Source organism: Rattus rattus, chromosome 6 (assembly GCF_011064425.1).
Source record: "Rattus rattus isolate New Zealand chromosome 6, Rrattus_CSIRO_v1, whole genome shotgun sequence".
NCBI classification, from domain to species: domain Eukaryota; kingdom Metazoa; phylum Chordata; class Mammalia; order Rodentia; family Muridae; genus Rattus; species Rattus rattus.
The window spans coordinates 107,693,856-107,711,990 of NC_046159.1; the positions used below are offsets into that span (position 1 = coordinate 107,693,856).

An 18,135-nucleotide genomic window follows, 5' to 3' on the forward strand; every position below is an offset into this window, starting at 1 on the left:
CTCCTTGTGCTTACCGTTTTATCAACTGTGCTGTCTTCTCAAGTACAAATAGAACTTGAAAAAATTCTGCAGCTTTCCTGTCACCCAAACTTGTGTCCTTCTTTGGAATGGCCTCACACTGTACTGTTGGTCAGACGGTCTAAAAGTCACTGTAGACAATTCATTTGATACAGATGCTCTATCTATCCATCAATGTGAATTATCAGAACCTAAGGGAACCTGAGAAAAACTTCAATATAAGATTTCTGAAAGGTTTGGGAGAGATGGGGGCTGATGGAAGGGTTAAAGAGTGAATCCTTGGGAGATGAACAAATGTAAATTAAGATAGAGAAACAAATTAATTCTCATTTTCAAAGGGCTCGCCATCAATGTATTGGATAGCACTCTGAGATTTTGTGTGAAGGCTGTGAAGTCTGCGTCTGGGCAGGGAAATGGATTTGCACTTTAGCAAGAAGTACTACTGATTAGTGTTAAAAACTCCCTGGATTGGGAAGGCTGGAGGAAACAGAGGAGAGGGGATTACATTAGACTGTGAAATTTCTTTGTCCGGAGATATTTCAGTGAAGGAGTCCTGCTTAGACACATCAGGATTCATTCTTCCTCCAGTTAACACTGTCTCCCTTCTTACTGAGTCCCCAATGCTGGGTGAAAAACTGTCCTCTTGGCCACATGAAGTCTCTTCAAAGGAGCTGTGACCACTGAGACAGCTACAGGCAAGTGCCAGACAAGAGCTTCCTCTGCAGGGCTGGGGAGTTCCATCCAGCCTGTAGAGCTTCTCCAAGATTTCCCTTCTCCCCAAAAGACCGCCTCCATGGCAGCCATATGGTGCCTGCTGCTGCCAGCCTCCCCCGGGCACACACAGTTCCTGTGGTAGAGAGGGAGACTCAGTTACCTGCAGGGACGCCTCTCCCACTGTGTAAGGTGGAGGCACAGGGGAGAGTGATTAATGCTTAGTTTTACTATTAAGCAACTGGCAGACATAGAGAACACAAAGGCAGGGTGGATTGGAAGCTGTCAACTTTCGGGGAGAGTTCCAACAAGCTCACCCTCCACGAGGCTTCGCTCTCTCCATATGCCTCCTGATACCCAAAGGGAGCACTCAACGTGTCTGAAAAGCCAAACAAACTTGCCACTCGAATCCCCATCACCCGGTCACTTGGGCGCAGAGTGGCAGTAGGTGGCAACAGAATTAGCGTGGCTCTAAGGTAATTTGAAAATGCCAGGAGTAGCAAGTGATCACATGGCAATGCAAATCGGTGCTAATCTGGACTGTCCCGCAGATGCTGTGATTCATCATTGACTGTTCGGCTGGATTTCCAAGTGAGATCTCAGTGAGCGGGTGGAAAGGGAGGGCTAGCCCCCTTCTGCCTGCAGAGATTTATAGCCCCTTTTATCCAGATGTGAAGCACCGGAGTTGGAAGGAAATATTAAATGTATAAAATCTCAATCTATCATGTAGTCTGATTTGAGGAAGATCAAAGGATACACAAGCAGGCACTTACGTCCTCCAGATTTCCCTCTCTCCAGACATGCATACACCTTTTGGGCCATCCAGCCGTTATTATGCCTCTTGCCAGAGTTGAGGCAAATTCTTCCACCCAGATGTCTACTCACCCTTCAAACTACCCATCCATCTATCTGCACTCATTTGGTTGTGCACCCACCCATCCATCCATCTACCCATTCATACACCCATCCGTCTACTCCTACACCTATTTATCCACCACTTACCCATGTATCTGCCCATTCACCCACCCATACATGTATCCATCTATCTATTCATCCACTCACTCACCTACCTATCCACACATATACATATATATACATGCATACATCTACTCATATGCTTCATCCATCTATCCATCCATCCAATCATCAACCATCCACCTGTCTATTCATCCATCTTTCCATCCACCTACCAACATGTCCATACTTCTACCCATAAGCCCAACCATGCATTCATCCAGTCATCCAGTCATCCAGCCAGCCAGCCATCTGTCTATCCACCCATCTACCTACCTACGTATCAATTCATCAATTCATCCATCCATCCATCCATCCATCCATCCATCCATCTATCCAGAGTTTCTCTCACACATACAATTTTAAAAAATATATTTGTTAATGAATCCACCAAGGCTTCCCTGCTGGCCGTAAGCCCAGTGCCTGATTTAGAGAGGGGCCCACATGCTCCTAAGAATACCTACACTCATGGCTATATAAACATCACAAATTAGACTCAAAGGGTTATAAACACACAGAAGTGACATGAAATTTGGAGGAGTGGATGATAGATCCAGAACAGAGTACGAGAAGGTAAATATGATAAAAAAAATACATTTCAAATAGATATGAAATTCTCCCAAATTTTGATAAAATATTCGTATTAAAATAGGGGTTTCAAGTGAGCTTGACCACTTTCTCCTTTGCTGAGCCAGGGTCGAGTGTGTTAACAAAAAGTTACCATGCAGGGCACCATGCCGTGGACGGGCAGGGAGTAGTCTCTCCACTGCACCCTCTGCATACCAGCTGGCACTACACACTTTAGGATTGGCCACTTACCAAGCCCTACTGGGGACATAACAGAGAAGCTCACAGTGCTTCCCAAGGTGAAATCTCAGGTCTTCTGTGTCCCCAACACATCTCAGCATCTCCAGATCCTTCTAACTTGTGGTGTATCTTATCCTTGCTCTCTGAGAACTAACCAGTAAACAGCCACCTTAAAGGCATCTGCCACCCACAGACAAGTGCCACAGCCCAGCATTGCCAGAGTGCAGAATTCCTGAAAAGGCACAAGGCTAATTATGCCATTGTTGGATGGCACCGGTTTGCAGGGACCTCAGAACAACAGAAATGTGTTGTTAGTTCTTTGTAGAGGCCAAAAGTTTGAGAACACAATGTTTGGATATGTCCGCTTAGCAAGATAGGAGATCTCAGACACGAGTCCCTGTGCATTTTTTTCTACACATGTGTGGGACGTGGGGTTTGAAGGCCACACTTCATGAAGGCCCAGCTCTCTGAATGCATTAGGGAAGCTTTCAGCTTTCTAATGCACCCAGTTCCCAGTGGATCCTCAGTCTATTGTAGCACACCTCCAATCCCTCTCCTCTCTCTCTCTCTCTCTCTCTCTCTCTCTCTCTCTCTCTCTCTCACACACACACACACACACACACACACACACACACACACACACACAGAAAAGGGGAAGGTGGGAGGGGGAAAGGGAAAGGAGAGGAAGAGGGAGAGGGAAAGTGTGTGTGTGCAGGCTAGAGGCCAACCTCAGGTATCACTTTTGAGATACCATCCACCCATTTGATTTTGAGAAAATATCTCAAGGGCCTGGAACTCCCTAATTCTCCTAGACTAGCCAACCAGAAAGCTCTGAGACCCACCATCTCTGCCTTCTGAGCACTGGAACTACACACAGGCAACTTCTAGTTTATATGAGTTTTGGGGCTTGAGCTCAGGTCCTCAGGCCTGAAAGACAGACACTTTGACCGCTGAACCATCTCCCAGGCCCAGCCTCTCTGATCCTTTATGGTAGTCTCACCTTCCTATAGACTGACTTCATCTCAAGCGACTATACATGCAGTCACCCTAGCTATAATAAGGTACTGTATAGCACTGGTGGCCTAGGACTTTGACATATTCCTAGGGAACTTACAAGAGATTGTCATGGGACTGACTGTAGCTCCAATTACAAGGCCCTGCAGTTGAAATGTGGCCTTCCAAGTCCATGTCCCACAGATGTGTAGAAAACAGGCATATGGGGTCATGTCTGAGACCTCCTATCCTGTAAAGCAGACATTTTCAAGCAGACGACCCCAGAGCAGGTGTTCCTCCACGTGCTAAAGGCACTGTCAGAGACACCTCTGTGTCCCAGCGTGCTCCCTACCGTTAGCTCCTTTGACTGTAGTAGGCACAGAATTTCTTCTCTTCCAGCACAGCGTTATCCTCCAGGGCGGGGCCATGCTGAGAAGACTCAACTCTTGACATCCTTCTCACACAGACACCCAAGAGGCCCTCAGACCTTACTGTGCTGTTTCTTTCTTCCCATCTCCCTGGAGTGCTCCACAGAGACCAGCAGCTTTCTAAAATTAGGGAAGTCAACAGCTGGCAGTGACTACAGCAAAAGGACCCACCCTCCCCAACCCCCTGCCAGTAAATCAGGTAGAGGGCACACTGTTTCAGTCAGCTTCCAGGACATGCAATTTAAATATAAAACCCACTGAACTGCAGGCCTTACTCCGTGAGGTTTGACAAATGTACCCAACAAAGTCCCAATACAGAGTAACACTGTGTTGGCAGTGTTCTAATGATCACAGCTCCTTACAGAACACTAGTGGAACCACGAACAGTTTCTTGGTGTCTCTTTACAGTTAGTCTCCTTCTTTTCCTCCCTGGGAATCCTCCACGTGGTTTTGTCTCTAAGGTTTTAACTTTTGCATCAAGTCATTTAAAAGACTGGACAAACAACCTTTTGTTCTCGGTTTCTTTCCATAAGAAGAAGTTTGTTGAATCGGTTACCTTGTTACCTACAGATCAGTTCTATTTCATTGCTGAATAGTATACAGTTATTTGCCACAAAGTCTTTGTTTTATGTATCAAATGAATACCTGGATTGTTTTTAATTTGGAGTCAGCAAGAATAAAATCCCTAAGAACATGTAAGCACGTCTTCATGACTTTTCTTGGGCAAAATCCTCAAAATAGTCTTTGGGTAAAACAGAAAGCATGCTTAACTTTTAAGAAACAACTAAGGCTCCTTCTAAACTGACTGCACCACTAGGATTCTCAGTAGCAAGGGACGATATTTTTGTTGTTTTGCGTCTTCACCTAAACTTTAAACTTTAGTGCTAGTGACAGAGGTAGCTCATTGCAGTTTTAATTTGGATTTATTTTTTAATTATGTATGTATCCCTATTTGTTCTGTGCTGATATTCTAACACAAATCTCTAATTTCTCATTCTTGAGGAATAGCTGACTCTATTTCTTTATGGCGATAAAGTAGGTTGCAATCATTCTGTTCGTACTCTCGACTTCCATTGTACATTCGTTTTTGAAGGAGAACCAACCATTTGAGTTAGTCATGAAGGCAGTCAATTCATCTTGGGTAAATGATCCCATCACAATGTATCTAGTCTTGCATTTTCAGCCATTTGTTGCCTTGTTGATTTTTTCCCTTTTCTTGAAAATAGTTTTTTTTCTCAAATAATATATCCTGATTATGGTTCACCTCCCTCTATGCCTCCCAATTCCTCTCCTCCTCGAATCTGGATCTATGCCCTTCTTTCTCTCATTAAAAAACAAAAAAGCTTCTAATAATAATTTGTGGATTTTCCTAATGATTATTGACATTGATCATCTTGCCATATATATATCTTGGCTGTCTACACTCCTTCACCAGTAAAGTATCTATTGAAATCCTTTGCCCATATTCATCATATTATTAATTTTTATAAATTCTAATCCATGAACATAGTATACCTCTCTATTTATTTATGTATTCCTTAATTTCTTTTAGTATTGACTTATAGTTTTAATTTAGTTTATTTATTTAGAATTGCATTTTACTTCTTCTATTTGTATATCTATATGTTTGTGCCATGTATCTGTGGTGCCCCAGGATCTCCTAGTGCTAAACTTAAAGGTAGTTGCAACTGTGATGTGGGTTCTGGAAACTAGGCTCAGGCCCTGTGGAAGAACAAGTGCTCGTAATCATCAAACCATCTCTCTGTCCCTTCGTTTTACAAATTTTAGTAGCAAAATTTTTTAAATTTACATACACAGTTTCCTCCATTAACTAATATGATCTTTCCACTTTTTCTTTTTAAGTTGATTCAGTGTTAAACGTTAAACTGACCAAGCATTCCTGGGACTCACTTTGCTTGGTCATGATATATAACAGTTTTCACAAATAGTATGGAGGGCTTCCATTTAATAATATGTTATTAGTAACATTTCTGCATTTATGCCAAATGGACCAGTGAACCAGTTACTTTTTTTCTTTTTCTTTCTTCCTTCCTTTCTTTCTTTCTTTCTTTCTTTCTTTCTTTCTTTCTTTCTTTCTCTTTTCTTCTTCTTCTTCTTCTTCTTCTTCTTCTTCTTCTTCTTCTTCTTCTTCTTCTTCTTTGTAATGTTTGGTTGGATACTGTAAGATCAGGACTGAGAAAATTTTTTTAAAAATTTAAATAAAAGTTTTTTAAAAAATTTAAAACAGGAATCTAGCCTCTATGGAAACAGAATGTCTTTCAATCAGAACAATGAAGGACAGTGATCGCTTCTGAAATAGAGACTACGTGACCAAGTGAAGGGAGGTTGAGGATTTATAAGACAGAAAAAGAAGTTTTGGGAGTAGAAGAGTCTGGCTGCAGATCTGTTCCCCTGAACCCTCAAAGTTGTAAATACCAATACCAAGGGGAGGCTGGTGTGTTGACACTCTCTTGAGAAGCCCAGGATCCTGGATCCTAGCTGACAACTTTTTCTCTGTAGTTTCTCAATCCACTAGTGGTCATTAACCCTTCCAGCATCAGAGTAGTACTCCTCCCCCATAAGATGTGTTGAGAATTCTCTCCTCTTCTCAGAAGGCTTTTCATTATTATTTGAAAGAATTCATTAATTGGACAGACAGATTTGGGTTGGGAGTTTTTATTTCACTAGTTGGTCATTTTTTTGTTTGTTTTTCTGTTGTTCTTGTTGTTGTTATTGTTGAGCTCTATTTCTTAGGAAGATTCTACCCACAAATCCACCTCCTTCCTAAATTTGAGCATTCTCGGGTTACTGGTTTCTGCTTCACAGTCCTTGGGCCATTCGTGTCTTTCCAGGACTTGGTTCATTTCATTGAAACCATAGCATTGAATGCCATTAAATAAACTTCTCCATCAGACAGTGGTTCTGCTCTATGAGATCTTTTGTAGATATTGCTGACATTCTTGTCTCGCATCTCTGTCGAATTCACTGGTTGTGTTCATCTTTACACTTTGTTGACTCTGTGCTCCTATGGTTTCCCTGACATCTGCTTGACTTCCATTGCATGTAACGGTGTCCTTTATTAAAAGTTAACTTTTTAACACTTTCATGTATAGATACAATGTGCTATGATCACAATCACCCCACAGGATCTTCTCTCATGTTCATTCCTCTGACTCCATGCTTCTTCCCAACTAGCCCCTCCTACTTTTCTTTTATGCCATTTTTTATGTGGGTGCTATGAAAGTAACCACGGCTGCCACATCTTCATGATTGTAATGGTCACCTCATGTCCGGCAGACAGAGCTCCTCCCTACTTTCAGCTCTTACAGTCTTTCTACCCCATCTTCTGCAATGTTCCCTGGGCCTTAGATGAATGCTAGAGATTTCTGTGTAGGCCTGAACACACAACACACACTTATTCTCAGCGCTTGGACCAGATCTTGACAAGGCCAATACGCTTTAACCTAATCACAGATATTTAGAAGGTAGTTTGACTAATTATTTACACTTCTTAATTACATTTATTTTTCCGGCTTCTTAAGAGGAAAGTTATATCATTACTTTGAAAACTGTCTGTTTTTCTTCTCTTGGTATTTAACAGTAACAATAGCTCTCCTGTCACTCCTGCTGACATCACACAGTTCCTTTTCATTGTTCTGAAAATTAATCCTAGTATCTCATGACTCTTTATCTGACCCACGGTTTATTTTAAAAAATACTTTATTAACTCCCAGATACTTGAGGGTTTTTCACACACGGTACTTTTGAAAGTTTCTAATTTAATCTGGTCATGGTCAAAATGATTTCTTATATAGGTTTAATCTGAAATCTATTTGGTCTTAGTTTATGTGTCAGCATATAGTCAGACTTCGGACACATTCCAGAGGCATTTAAAAGGAAGATACATTCTGCACTCATTGGGTGGAATGCCTAATAAATCTTAATGAGGGAAAGTTTGGTAATAGGACTCAGAACTTCTACAGATTTTTGTCTAATTGCTCTATAAATGTCTAAGTCAGACTGATGGGAGTCTCTGGCTGTAGCTGTGAGGCTTCCTATTGGCCCTTTCAGCCTTATTCTTTTTACTTGCGTGTTTCAAAGCTGTATGCCTAGGTGTACTCACTAAGGATTTTTTTAAGTCCTCTTAAGAAGTTGATCCTTTGGGTCATTGCCTGGTGTCCTTCACTGCCTGTGGTAACTTTCCCTACCCTGAAGCCCGCTTTGTCTGACATTCATAAAGGCAACTGCATTTGCATTGGTGGCTCGTGACAACATGTCTTTCTTGCTTCTCTTACTCTTTACCTGTCTTTGTCTCTACACAGTCGTGGGGTTTTCTGTTGGTTAATCTAGGGTTGGATCCCACTTCCGTTCAGCCTCTTAAAAGCAATGTTTCTTTATCAGGCCTGTCTCTGAATTCATTTTGCTCATTTGCATACTGGGGGCTGAAGCAGATGACCTGTAAACCTCTCTCTAACAGTTCCTGGTCCTTCACTATGTCAATGGAATAACCCTGCTGTGGCCTCTGCCCAGCCTCTTGTCCACAGAGCCAGCACTCACGTGGCTGTCTGTGCTGTGATTTAAGGACACCTCTGGTAGTTCTCCACAGTCTTCCCTCTCAGGGGTGGTGAGCAGAGTCTGTGGGATGTCCTTTTCATGTGCTCATATGAGCATGATTCAAGCCCATTGTCCTCCTAGGCTACCCCATATTAGAGAAGAAGAGGAGGATGAGCAGGAGGAAGAGGGGCAGGAGGAGGAGGAGAAGACAGAAGGACAGGAGAGAGGGAAAGAGAGAGAGAGAGAGAGAGAGAGAGAGAGAGAGAGAGAGAGAGAGAGAGAAGTGCCATTTGCCAGGTTCTTCCTTTCCATCAACAATTTGCCCCCACGCATGTTCCATTATCCCTAATTAACTCCAACCTGAAAAATTCCGTCTTCATTCCTCTCCCCAAATGCCACAGAGTGGAAGCATTTTCTTTCCTCATGCCATCTGTTCCTGCCTTGGCACCTGCCCACTGGATGCTACACTAGTCAGAGTGCACTGCAGCTCAGGGCCCAACCCAAGGAGAAGAGGAAGAAAGTAGGAGCCAGCAGAGGTTGCTAAAATGTCTATTTGTCTCTCCTCCTCGGTCTACTCTACCCTGTGCTGACCCTGTGTTGTCACCCTTGTTCCTTGACCTGAGTCCTCTGCCATCTAAAATGGGTGGTGCCATTGCCAGAATCTCCTTGAACTCTGAGCTATCGATAGGACGAATAAGGCCACAGCTAAAGGACAAGAATTGGCTGGCTATAAGGTGGTAGGAGAGCACAGAGATAATTAGCTTTTCTGTACTGACAAGCTGCAGATAGACACGGGAACTTTCTTTTCAGGCTTTCAGGCTGTTAAAAGATACTGTGATCTCCAAGTTCACCCCTAGAGTTTCTTTGTGTCCTACGAAGAAAAGAAAGCGGAGGGGGTGCAATTGACTCCATAGTTGCTATTTCAGTTTCCAGAGGAGCCTGGCTTGTTGATTGAAGAGATTGTTATCGTGTTTGGGGCTCCATGAAGGTGACCTTCAAATCTTTTTGCTAAACCAAAGGCTCCTTTTCCCCTCACGCTCAGTCTGGGAAAAACTTGGGATAGGGGGACTTGGGGTACTCTGCAGAAGAACCCAGGCGCTCCGAGAAAGGCTGAGGAAAGCACAGGAGGCAGGTGAGGAGTTTGTATGCTACTCCCCAGAGCGGGGTATAATAGAATCCTAGCATAATCATCAGAGAAGCTGCTTTTATAGGACTCTGAATCTGCTCTGGATCGCCCCAGGGAGCCAGTGGCTAACTGACAGAGCTAGCTGGAGAGCTGGATTCAACTGCCTTGCATTGGTGCCTGCAGATGTATGACCTCTGCACGTCAGGACGGAGGAGGGGAAAGCAACCTGCAGAACTTCAAAGATGTGGGATTAGATGTAGGAACAGGGAGGGGAGAAAGTAGGTGGTTCCAGCCCATGGGCACACATGTGCACACAGGGTACCTGAGGAGAGGGCTCTGTAAGAACATCATTTCCTTACCAGGAAGCAGTAAGATATTTCCCCGTGATGCTATCTCTACCTTAAAGCCAGAAGAATCCTATCCTCCAGCATCCTCCATAAGTCCAGGGACTGGGTTATGATAGTCAGGGTTTGTGAGCAAAGGTCACATCTATAATGCTAGCCTCTTATCCACACTTTGGAGACTGAGTTGACTTCTGGAAGCTGTGGGGAGGGGTATGCTAGCAAGTCCTTGAAGTGAGCTCAATTTCACGTGCTGATGTTGACTAGTGGGCCTTCAGGAGTGATGCTTTGGGTAGCTGAGTCCTCTGCCAGCCTCTCCAGCACATAACTGATGGTATAGGAATCTGTTTTTAAACGCCCTCTACGAGTCAATAGGATGTCAATTTAGTTCTTCTTTTGTTAAGTCTATCTAATGCCTGTCCTTTTCTTTGCCTGTTAAATGAATCTCAGGGTCACCTTCTTATCTCGTTCCCTTCACTGTCCTGCCTTTGAGCCTGGGGGCAGTAAACTGCCTCACGTTCCTGGTGCTGTTTCCTTCCTCCTCAGTCCCCATCCTCTGGAAAGAAAAGATACCAAGTAACAGCACATGGGGCCAGAGGGCGAAGGTAAGAGCTCGGGAGGTGGAAGGGTGGAAACCTCCATCATGAAGAGGCTGAACTCTTACAGCCTCTTCTATGCGTCGATTCTTGAACTACGAGGATGGGAAACTGACTCCGCTTAAAGGAGACACTAGAGAACAGGAGCTAAGCAAAAACCTTAGGCAGTCCCAGCAGCCTCCATGTGTCCATGGCGGTGTCCTGCTGGAAAAAGCCTGGTCGCTGGCAGTGGCACCAAGATGGTTTTAGTCTCCATTTCTGTGCCCAAGATCTGAATCCCTGGCCCTCCCTCTTGCAGTGAGTCTTGCACGATATGCCCTTCCTCTGTCTGGAAAGATGGAGGTTCTGGTTATCTATCATCCATGTTCACGGAGACCTCCTTCCATATAGCAAGTTCAGAAGCTGAAGAGAGACTAGGAAGCAACAAGCTTGGGAATAAACACCACAGATGCTAAGGCTTGAGAAAGGGCAGTCCCCCGAGGGCATGTGTTAGAAACTAGGTCCCCTTTCTCCTGTCAATCAAGGATTCTTGCTGTTGCCACAATGGTGACAGTCACAGGAGACAAAACAATAAAAAGGACTGCCCTTATGTCCACAACTTTGTAGATCAATTTCCCACAACTCTTTTGTCTTCACTCACTCTGACCAAGGATCTCCAGAAACCAGCCAAGCTCACCTAGAGAAGTCCTCTGGGACTCAGGAATTCATTTGCCAAAAGTCATTTTCTGTAGCTTTGGCTGCTAGGAAACCAAGTCACCCCTTGGCAAAATGAAATGAATGGACCTTTCCATGAGCTGATTGATAGTGTGTTTCCACAGAGCTCCCATGCCCAGGACCACACCTGCAACCACCTTCTGAGAAGACCAGAAACTTCTAAGGTCTTTTCTAATACACAGGAAATCACTTCAAGTTTGGGAACCACCGGCTTTATCTCAGAAGCTTCCTATTGACAACATGGTTCCGCCCTTCAGAACAGTGTTAGAAGATCTACAGCGCCCTCTACAGGCTTGTGAGTTAAAGGCTTCATCTGCTAATGTAGCTATTGGGACTTTCAAAAGCTGAAGTCTAACATAAAGAAGTCGGATCACTGGAATGGGCTTTCTTGACTTCTTTTCACATAGCTACCATGAAGTAAACAGATTTTTCTCTACCACACAAGCTCCACCAGGGTGTCCAGCTTCCCAAGCCGTGAACAGTGGAGCCAGACAAACACTGACAGCTCTGAAGACAAGTCCAAACTGACCCTTTAATTGTTCGTCTCGGGTATTTTGCTACAGTAACAGAAAGTGGACCAACTCAGTGAGGAATAGTTAGTTTGACATGTAGGAAAATTTGCAACATTGAGAGGTAAGTTGTCAGCAGTTTCTGCCTCCAATACACTAGACTTTCCCATGTTGCCCTCCATCCTTGTTACCTACCATCCTCAACTGGAAAGAGAACAGCTCTGGAGCGCCACAGAGGGAGCATTAGAATTGTTGCCCTATAAACCATCCAGATCCATCCCAGACACTTATTTCTTCCATCTAGCACCAAGCAGTAGAGAACACTGAGGTTCTGTGGGTTCTACACTTGATCTTAGCCAAAAGGCCGAGAAGCGATGGTTCTGTGGGTTCTGTAGAGTCTCCTGTGTGGCAGGTACCATCGTAATAGTCATTTATAGACTCCACCATGTAGCCAGGACTTCTAGAGGTCAGGAGATCAGAATGGTTTAGAACTCACCCAGGGTCCCACATTTACCAAGCAGGCTTCACTGCTACTTGCTTTCTTCCCAGCACCACTTGACTCCTGGTTTTAAGACACATCCAGGGTTATAGTGAGTTGATGAAGCTAAGAGGCCAGAGGCTGTTTGTTGATTGCCTTCGTGTCTCAACAGAGCAAGCTTCTCAGCTCCCCAATGGGGCACAAGACTTTCCTGCCCCAAATTCTTCAAGACATTTCTATAACTGCCCCAAAGACTGCCCTAAGAGTTTCTTTCCCAAACATCTAAGGATTAAAGGCTTGCCTACTGCCAGATCACCCTCTAGGACTTCTAATCCCTTCTAGAATCCTCCTGATGTTTTCAGATAAGTCCAAGGTGACCGACTGATGGGTGGACTGCTGTCATAAGAGAACTGACCAAGCTGAGGGATGACAGCTGACATCATGCTTCCCTGTAACATAAACTCCGCCTCCCCCCCAAGCCACTAGCTCCAGCAGTATCTGTACCTATCAAGGCTGTTAATCAGGAGGGTGTTGCCAACTAGAATATCAGCCAGCAAGAGAGATGAGACTGGTGTTTAGAATTGTCCTGGTATCAGATAAAAGTGTCAATGTTCTACAGGAAAATGAAGGACCCACAGTTGGGAGACAACAGATATTGGCTCTGAGAAAGCAGAGAGAATCCACGATTCCTTTAACCAGCAGCTATTCCTCTCTGAGGGAAACCAAAGAAGCCATCCTTTAACTATCTCTTAAGCGCCTTCCCTTAAGTTCTTGTCCTCTCTGATGAGCAGAATGTACCAGATTTCTAAATGCCCCTTACCTTGATCATCACGCCTCCAGCTTTCTTCTACATGCTAATAAACGGCCTATCTAAAATAAAAGTGAACCTAAGACATTGTGTTCCTGCAGAAGAGGTCTCTGAGCTGGCACATCCACACTCCACAGTGCACAACCATGCTTCAGGGTATAAGAAAAATATACAACCCTCACTCTAATGACTTTTCCAGAAACCAATAAGAAATAAATTGAGATTTTCTAGTACATAATCTGCACCTTGGCACTAACAATGCTGCTCAACCATGAGGTTTGGATGGGGAATGGGAGTCCTTTTTTATTTTTTTTTAAATAAGAGAACCTCAGCTGCACTTAATCTGATTAATCATAATCCTTGATTCACATCTAATCATTAGTCCATCATTCATTTACATGTACGTTTTTCACAGTGTGATAAGCACCCATAAATCTACCCGCCAACCAGAAGGCTGGCATTTCGGAAGAATGGCCATCAACATATACAGACAGCCCATCCCTTCCCCCTCTTCCCCCCCCCATTCTAGGTAGCCACCATTCTCAAGCACAGATGGGTCCATTGTTCTCGTACTACATATTAATATAGCATTAAATAATTATAGCCCTCTACAGATTTGGGGGGGGGAGAATAGACTTTTTATTTATTATTGTCTGCAGTCCTGGGGCTCCAACTCAAGCCATGCTAGGCAAGTGCTCTACCCCTGAGCTACATGCCTTACTCAAAGGTAAAGATTTTGTTTTAGATATTTTGTGACTTTTGAAAAGGATGTTGTACTATATTTCATATTCTGGCTTTTTTTGTCTTCACTTAGTCATAACTTTGCTAGTATTTATCCATATTTCTTTATGTCCCAGAGTGTCATTCATTTTAATGGCCATGTGATATTCCCTAATGTGACTTTATAACAGTTTATTAGTCTATATTTCTTTCATGGGCATTTGAATTGTTTTCATTAATGAATAAAACTTATGTAAAAAAGTAAACACAACCAACACAATCTTCACACACACACACACACACGCATATGCATATCCACATATATTCTCAAAACAAACTCATATATGTATAAAGAATATAAAATTTCAATAAGAATACAAATTATCCAATAAGGCATGGATGAAAAGGGAAGATTCAAATATTTAAGAAGAAATTCCAAGCAGGCAGTAGGCATACGAAAAGGCATTCAACATGCAAAGAAATGGAAAATATAGATATGAAAAGCTACGATCTCCTCCAACACAATGATGGAAGATGAGGATAGCTTGGCAGTAGAATGCTTACCCCACATTCGAGAGCTCCTGGGTTTGATCCCTAGCATGGAACAAAATGTCAAGATTAGAGAGAGCTACACTACTAGGCTTTGGTTAAAAGCAGAGGAGACAGAACTGTTGGATCTGCTCGTACTTGAGAAAATGGAAATTATCCACCCGACGTGTACTCGAGTAATCTAGATGCATGTTCTAATAATACTAAACTACCCATGTAGCCATAGAAATTCTCACACCCTGGAAGACACATATAAAAATGAATTATAAATCTCCGGTGTATATAGTTGTCCTTCAGTATACACAGAAACCTTGACTTCTAGATCTCTCACAGATACCCAAATCCATGGAAGTTCAAGTTCCTTCTATAAAATGACAGTATCCATACATATCCTATGTGTACCCTTCCTTGAATATGTTAAATCACCCCTAAGTTATCTATATGAACACTTTGCAAATGTGATACAAATATTTGTATAGTTTACTATCTAGGGAAGAGTGACAAACAGAGAAAGTCTATCCAGATGCACTTTGAACACTTCTGATTCTCGGCTGGTTGAATCTGTGGATGTAGAACTTGTGGATCCTGAGAACCACGTGCCCAGGCTTTACTTTATAGGCGTGGATATCATATCCCTCAGCACATCCATTGGAGACTGGAGGGGACGCTCTATATCAGGGAGTGTGTCAAAGTTACTTCTTGCTCAAGAGGTAATAAAAGCACTCCCACCCTACATTTAAAAGGGGTATTTTGCCTCTAGCTGCCATCTTGCATCCCCGCGTGTGTGAGCCTTATCTCAGCTGGTCTGCCTGAGTCCCCCTGAGCATGAACCTTAGTCCCCTGTGCAGCCCCATTTCCACTCGGACAAGATGAAAGAAATGATCATGAACCAGGGAAAACTTGCCAAACTGCAGGCACAAGTGCCCATTGGTGGGAAAAGAACTGCTCGTAGAAAGAAGGTGGTTCACAGAACAGTCACAGCAGACGATAAAAAAACTACAGTTCTCCTTAAAGAGGTTGGGGCAAACAATATCTGTGGTATTGAAGAGGTGAACATGTTTACAAACCGAGGAACAGTGATCCGTTTTAACAACCTTAAAGTTCAGGCATCTCTGGCAGCAAACACCTTCCCCATTACAGGCCACACCGAGACAAAGCAGCTGTCAGAAATGTTTCCCAGCATCCTCAGCCAGCTTGCTGCAGACAGTTTGACTAGTTTGAGGAGGCTGGCTGAGGCTGTACCCAACAATCTGTGGATGGAGACGCAGCACTTGCTTCTGATGACGATGACGAAGTTCCAGATCCGGTGGAGAATTTTGACGAGGCATCTGAGAATGAGGCAAACTGAATTGAAGGAACTTCTGAAGAAGGTGACCTTTGCAGAAGTTACAGGACCTGCTGTTTTATATTGTGACTGCTTTTTAATATTTTTTGTTTATTATGGATCTGATAATCTACATCTCTAATATATTTAAGCCCAAGCCCCCCTGGACACTGCGGCTCTTTTCAGTTTTCAATTATGACTGATTCATTCTTTGCATCAAATTAAGCTGAAGACGCCTGGGAATAAAGTTTGGAAAAGGTTAATAAAATTCTTTGCCTGTCATAAAACTACAAAGCTTCTGTAAGGCAAGGACACTGTTGTTAGGACAAAATGGCAACCAACAGATTGGGAAAAGATCTTTACCAATCCTACAACAGATAGAGGACTTATATTAAAAATATACAAAGAATTCATGAAGTTAAACTGCAGGGAGACAAATAACCCTATTAATAAATGGGGTTCAGAGCTAAACAAAGAATTCACAGCTGAGGAATGCAGAATGGCTTGGAAACACCTAAAGAAATGTTCGACATCTTTAGTCATAAGGGAAATGCAAATCAAAACAACCCTGAGATTTCACCTCACACCAGTGAGAATGGCTAAGTTCAAAAACTCAGGTGACAGCAAATGCTGGCCAGGATGTGGAGAAAGAGGAACACTCCTCCATTGTTGGGATTGCAGACTGGTACAACCATTCTGGAAATCAGTCTGGAGGTTCCTCAGAAAATTGGACATTGAACTACCTACCCAAAAGATGCTCCAACATATAACAAAGACACATGCTCCACTATGTTCATAACAGCCTTATTTATAATAGCCAGAAGCTGGAAAGAACCCAGATGCCCTTCAACAGAGGAATGGATACAGAAAATGTGGTACATCTACACAATGGAATATTACTCGGCTATCAAAAACAATGACTTTATGAAATTCATAGGCAAATGGTTGGAACTGGAAAATACCATCCTGAGTGAGGTAACCCAATCACAGAAAAACACACATGGTATGTACTCATTGATAAGTGGCTATTAGCCCAAATGCTTGAATTACCCTAGATGCACAGAACACATGAAACTCAAGAGGGATGACCAAAATGCGAATGCTTCACTCCTTCTTTAAAAGGGGAACAAGAATACCCTTGGCAGGGAATAGGGAGGCAAAGTTTAGAACAGAGGCAGAAGGAACGCCCATTCAGAGCCTGCCCTGCATGTGGCCCATACATATACAGCCACCAAACTAGATAAGATGGATGAAGCAAAGAAGTGCAGGCTGACAGGAACTGGATGTATATCTCTCCTGAGAGACACAGCCAGAATACAGCAAGTACATAGGCGAATGCCAGTAGCAAACCACTGAACTGAGAACAGGACCCCCATTGAAGGAATCAGAGAAAGGATTAAAAGAGCTGAAGGGACTTGAGGCCCCATATGAACAACAATGCCAACCAACCAGAGCTTCCAGGGACTAAGTCACTACCCAAAGACTATACATGGACTGACCCTGGGCCCCAACTGCCTAGGTAGCAATGAATAGCCTAGTAAGGGCACCGGTGGAAGCGGAAGCCCTGCCAAGGCTGTACTCCCAGTGAACGGGATTCTTGGGGGGAGGGCAGTAATGGGGATGGGAAGGAGAACATCCATGTAGAAGGGGAGGGGGAGGGGTTAGGGGGATGTTGGCCTGGAAACCGCGAAAGGGAATAACATTTGAAATTTAAATAAGAAATACCCAGTTTAATAAAGCTGAAAAAAATTCTTTGCCTAGTTAAAAAGAAAAAGGAAGGGGTATTGTGTTCTTAGTATATCAATTTGAGTAAGTATCTACACAATAAAGGGTTTCTATTTAAATGAAAAACATGGTATTTTAGAAACTGCATCCCCAGCATTGGGTTTATGTTACTGCTTGGGCCCACTGCTAATATTGTTACATGTTCAATACTCCTGGCCACCCTCCTCCACTGAGGGGACCACTCTGCTAGCCCTTCTGCTCCTCTTCATTTTGATTTCCTGTCTAGCCACATCACCTGCAATGCCTGCCTATGCTGCATGTTTTACTCTCGGCCTTGAGCTTGACTGAATAGCATTTTAGGATCTGCCTTCCTGTTCATTAGGTTCAGAATTCACACTGCCATGTGGAGTTCATTCCTTTCCATTCCTGTCTCGTTCCATTTGCTTGATAATCATGACTTATCGATCCAGCCTTTGTCCCTCACCCCAGACTGTTGGGTTGCTTCTAGACACTACTGTTAGGAAGTCTCTGCCATGACTGAACATTACTCTTTCCTTGATAAAGCCATGATGTTATGGCTCTGGACATGACTTTTGGAAAAGTGACAGTGGCCATTGAAAGCTGGGATAGTGACTGCTGGTTTTAGTCCAATGTGTCACTTATCTGCTGTGTAGTTCTTTTCTCCCAATTGAAACATTCCCTCCTCGAGGAAGAAGGAAA

General features: G+C 43.4%; 1 pseudogene; it reads left to right on the forward strand.

The window, feature by feature from the left end:
• Positions 1–15,235: 15,235 nt before the first annotated feature.
• LOC116902903 lies at positions 15,236–15,714 on the forward strand (annotated as a pseudogene).
• The last annotated feature ends 2,421 nt before the right edge of the window (positions 15,715–18,135 follow it).